The sequence below is a fragment of the Hippopotamus amphibius genome, chromosome X, assembly GCF_030028045.1.
Source record: "Hippopotamus amphibius kiboko isolate mHipAmp2 chromosome X, mHipAmp2.hap2, whole genome shotgun sequence".
In the NCBI taxonomy this organism is placed as follows: domain Eukaryota; kingdom Metazoa; phylum Chordata; class Mammalia; order Artiodactyla; family Hippopotamidae; genus Hippopotamus; species Hippopotamus amphibius.
In genome coordinates this window covers 57861532-57867329 of record NC_080203.1, presented here as the reverse complement: position 1 = coordinate 57867329, position 5798 = coordinate 57861532, and positions in this window count along the sequence as shown.

Here is a 5798-nt window from a genome sequence, read left to right as displayed (position 1 = left end):
AAATTGCCAAAGCAATCTTGAGAAAAAAAGAACAAAGCTGGAGGTATAACCCTCCCAGACTTCAGACTATGCAACAAAGCTACAGTAATCAAAACAACAAGGTACTGGCACAAAAACACCCATAGATCAATGGAATAGAACAGATAGTTCAGAAATAAACCCATGCACATGTGGTCAGTTAATCTGCCAGAAAAGGAAGCAAGAATATACAGTGGAGAAAAGACAGTTTCTTCAAAAACTGGTGCTGGGAAAACTGGTCATCTGCATGTAAAATGAAGATTAGAACATTCCCTCACACCATATACAAAAATAAACTCAAAATCGTTTAAAGACCTACCTCAGACCATAAAACTCCTAGAAGAGAACATAAGCAGAACACTCTCTGACAAAGACCATAGCATTGTTTCCTTGGATCCGTCTCCTAAGGCAAAAGAAATAAAAGCAAAAATAATCAAATCAGACCTAATTAAATGTAAAAGCTTTTGCACAGGAAAGGAAATCATCAACAAAATGAAAAGAAAACCTAAGGATTGGGATAAAATATTTGCAAGTGATGTGACTGACAGGGGTTAATATCCAAAATATATAAACAGTTCACAGAACTCAATATCAAAACAACAAACAACCCAATCAAAATTGGGCAGAAAGACCTGAATAGACAGTTTCCCAAAGAAGACGTACACATGGTTAACAGGCACAAGAAAAGATGCTCAACATCACTAATTATTAGAGAAATGCAAATAGAAACAACAATGAGATATCATCTCACACCTGTCAGAATGGCTAACATCAAAAAGTCCACATAACAAATATTGGAGAGGATGTGGAGAAAAGGGAATCCTTGTACACTGTTGGTGGGAATGTAAATTGGTGCAGCCACTATGGAAAACAATATGGAGATCCCTCAGAAACTAAAAATGAAACTACCACATCATCCAGCAGTTCCACTCCCATATATATACCCAGACAAATAACAAAAACACTGATTTCAAAAGAAACATGCACCCCAAGGTTCACAGCAGCACTATTTACAGTCGCAAAGATATGGAACAACCCAAGTGCCCATCAAGAGCCGAAGGGATAGAAAAATGCGGCATGCATATATATACACACACACAATAGAATATTACTCAGACATAAAAAGAATGAAATCCTGCTATTTGCTGCAACACGGATGGACCTAGACAATATTATGCTCAGTGAAATGTCAGTATAGAAAGGCAAATACTGTATGATACCACTTATATGTGGAATCTAAAAAAATAATACAAATGAATGCATATGCAAAATGGAAACAGACTCACAGACATAGAAAACAAATTTGTGGTTACCAAAGGGGAGAGGGAAGATAGGAGGGACAAATTGGGGCTATGGAATTAAGAGATACAACTATTATGTATAAAACAGGAAAGCAACAATGATATACTGTATAGCACAGGGAATTATGGGCATTATCTCATAATAATTTGTAGTGGAGTATAATCTGAAAAAGTACTGAATCACTATGCATACATCTGAAACTAAAATAATATTGTAAATCAACCACACTTCACTTAAAAAAAAAGAGAAAGGATGCAAACTTATTTAATAATTTGTTCATATTGCTTACATGCTGAAAGAATGCACTCCATTTCAAAGACTTACCAGAAAAAAAAAAAAAAAAACCCAAAACAAAAACTAAACTTAACCATGGTGATTACCACCATGCTTACATAAAACATCTTTAGTTATACCAGTCTGCTTTCAGATGATAACAATTTAACTTTGATTGTATGCAAAAACTCTATGCTTTTACTTCTTCCCACCTCATTTTATGTTATTGGTGTCCCAGTTTATATCTTTTTATATTGTGAGCACTAACAAATTATTGCAACTGTATTTATTTTTAATACTTTTGTCTTTTCATTTTTGTACTAAAGTTAAAAGTGTTTTACTCACCACTGTTACAATGTTGGAGAGTTCTGAATTTGAGTATATGCTTACTTTTACCTGTGAGTTTTATGCTTTCATATGTTTTCCTGTTGTTAATTAGTGTCTTTTTCTTTCACCTCGAAGCAGCTTTTGTAAGGCAGGTCTAGTGGTGAATAACTCCCTCAGCTTTTGTTTGTCTGAGAATGTCTTTATCTATCATTTCTGAAGGACGGCTTTTCTGAATAGAGTATTCTTGGTTGTCAGTTGTTTTCTTGCAGCACTTTGAATATATCATGCCACTCCCTCCTGGACTGCAAGGTTTCTCTTGAGAAATCTCCTGATAGCCTGATGCTACTCCCTTGTATATGGCAATTCTCTCCTTGCCTTTGACTTTTGATATTTTTAGTATAATGTGCCTTCATGTAGCATTCTATGAGATGATACTGTTTGGGGACTTCTGAGCTTCATCAACTTGGATGTCCATGTTGCACCCACAAGTTGGGTGGTTTTCAGCCATTATTTCTATAAATAAAATCCCCCCCACCTCTCTCTCTGTCTGTCTGTCTCTCTCTCCCTCCTCCTCTTCCTCCTGCTCCTCTTCTAGGGTCTCCCATCATGCATATATGGGTCCATTTAATGGTGTTCAAAATATCCCATAGATTTTTCCCACTCTTCTTCATTCTCTTTTTCTCCTCTGATTAGAGAACTTCAACTTACCTCTTTTTTGAGTTCATAAATTCTTTCTTCTGCTTGATGGAGTCTGCTGTTGAAGCTCTCTATTATATTTCTAATTTCATCCATTGCATTCTTCAGCTCCAGAATTTCTTTGTGGCTCCTTTTTATGATTTCTCTCTCCTTGTTGACTTTTTCATTCTGTTCAGGTATTGCTTTGCTGATTTCATTGAGTTGTCTTGTAGCTGGCTGGGCATCTTAAAACAATCATTCAGAATTGTCAGGCAATTCATGGACCTCCATTTCTATGGGGTCAGTTACTGGGAAATTATCCTGTTTCATTGGTGGGGTGTCGGGCTTCCTAGATTTTTCCTGTTCCTGGAAATCTCGTGTTGGTATCTTCACATTTGAGGAAGCAATCTCCTCCATCACTCTTTACTGACTTTCTTCAGGAGAGAAACACACTCACCAGTCAGCCAAGCTAGGGATACTGGGGGGGTCTCTGAGACCTCTTCTATGGATTCATCTGCTCTGCCCCTCTTGTTGCATCTTGTGAAGGAAGTGTTAGGATAATATATGCCTTGACTCAATTACACAAAACCAGGGCACATGCTGACAGCCTCCTGTTTCTTTTCCCCAGTTCGGGACACTGAAGTGCTTAAGGTATGTCTGTTCTCCCCATCCAGCAGAGTGGTGCCAGTTCTCTTTATGCACTTGCCTGTGATCTGTAGAGGCATGAGTGCACCTTCTGCAGGGGTGTCCATGGAATGCCAGGTCTGAGGGGAAGGGGCACATGGAGTGCTGGATGTGCTCGTGGGCAAACTGGGGGCTTCTGTAGGTGATGGGTCCTATGAAGCTTGGGAGCTACAGTCTGAGAGGCAGTTAGTAGAAACTGCAGCCCTTTGTTGAGTTCGGTGCCCTGTTGGCTGTGAGCCCTTGCCCTTTCCCCTGCTCCTCGCTATGCCAAGACTGTTCCGCCATGCTCATCACCTCTGGGTTCTGGGTTTGGGCAAGAAAGAAGTGGGCTTCTTGGGCAGCGTCTAGCACCACTGGGTAATTCAGGTGCTCACCACCCTCTCACTTTCCCCCACGGGAGGAATTACAGGCCCAGTGCATCTCTCTAGGCATTGATGTGTGTAGCCTTGGGGGAAGATTGATATCGGTAAAGTGAAACTGTTCCTCCTACTCTCTTCAATTTGTTCTTGTTTCATTTGTTTGTTTGTTTTTGTTGTTGCTGTTTTTAATGGATCAGTGTGCTGCGGCTTCACCCCTGGACACCGTGACTCCCACAAAAACACTCTCACCCATGATTGATTTGGCAACATGTGTATTTGGAGACTCCTATTCTGCCAACTTCCTGACGTCACTCTAGAACTATGTTTTGAGTGGGAAAATGTTTGAATGGATAAAAAGAAGTAATCCAGGAAAAGTTCATTCTCGATCGGTCCCATGAAAATCTGTGAACCTCAATTTTCTTTGCAATGGTTTTCACATGGAAGGGGTTTCCAGATCATACTGGAGAGTCATAGCATCACAAATGACACAACTCATGAATAAACGCCTGTACAGAATCCTTATCTTCTCACGTCTCTCCATCCTTTGCCCAGAAGAAGTTTTAACTGTGGATGTAATTTTCTATTTCCAAGCTGTGGTGGTCCTCACAGGATGAGCCTATTAGTCAACCTAATACACTCAACCTAAAACTGTTTAATTTTACATTGTGATGGTTGGTGGCTAGGCATATTCAACTCTATGGCATGCGACAGTGACTGCAACTGTTTTTCTTTCCCACTGCTTAACCCTGACAATAAACTTACTTCCATATATCCTACCGAATTTCACAAAGGAACAAAGAAAAACAGGTTCTGAATGCAATTTCCATAATGATACAGCCCCGTCTGATGCTGTCGCCTGTGTACTGTTGCTAGGTAAGTCAACTTTGCTTTCTGAAAGTAAAGTCACATAGGACATCGAGTTCAGCTGTACATATCTGTGTAAGAACCAGGAGAATTTGAGTATTTACCTTTAGATAAACAGCATCACAACTGTTCCACTGCTCTCCTTTCCCACTTCTCTGTGTTAGATAAAGCCACTCCTCCTCCTAAAGCCACTGGCGCCAACTTCCAAAATGGCCACCTCAAACCAAAAAAGATAAAATCGGGAAAATGTGTTCCCATGAAATCCTGCCAAATCACACGCAAGAGGCATGGCTTCTCACGTCGCCTACCTAAATAAACACAGTGCCTGATAAATGTAACATCTAAACGGGACCCCAGAGACACAGATCTTTAACCACAGAGTTTCTTCTCCGTCCCCTGATATAGAGTAGAGGGTGCTGACAGGGCCCCGCTGATGTAACTAAATGTTTTCAAAAGGTCCTGAGAAACTCCTGATAGTCGTCTCAGAGAAAGAATGATTGATCTGAGTATCAGGTCTGACAGGAGCAAAATCTGACTTAAAGAAGAGGGACAATGCGGAGGTCAGAATTTGTCTTCTGCTGAAAAAAGTTGACCCCAGTCACCATCAGGTGAGCATAGCTTGGCTCGATAAAATTGTTCTGCATCTTACACTGTTGATCTGTTCATCTGTATCTAATTATAAGAACTATAGCAGGTCTTGATGTCAGATTCCATCCTATGACTTTACACAGATGTTTCCAAACCCCAGGTTACAGTTTCATAATAGGCTCTATTTTAAATAAAGATATGCCTCCTTTTTTGTCTCCTGAATTTATGTGTCCCACAAATAATGCTCCACAGTTACATGAGACACGGTGACCTGCACAAATAACTGTCTTCCCTTAGTATTCTTTACTCCAAACCATAGGACATTTTCCAGTAGGCCTAGAACCACAAACAGAGTCTCTTGTCTTTTCCAAATACCTCAACTTTGACCACAGTGGAAAATTTGATCTGTTTCATTTTCTTCAGCTCATTTATGTAGCCAGGCCACATTGCAGGAACCTAGCAAAATAATCCGAACAATGTATAGCATTGTTTACCCAAGCCAGCAAACCAGAAAGATCAGATCAAACTTATTTTGGACATACTGATGATCCTGCAGTTTCCCACACAAATCAGCAAAATAGGTGTTTCTGGATTTGCAATGTTAAAAAAAAAAAACAACAACCCTACAATATATATTCTCCTACTCCTTTCTCTGTTCTTTCTGGAGAGACACAGACAGAATATACTCTGTACAATCAAGTGAATTCC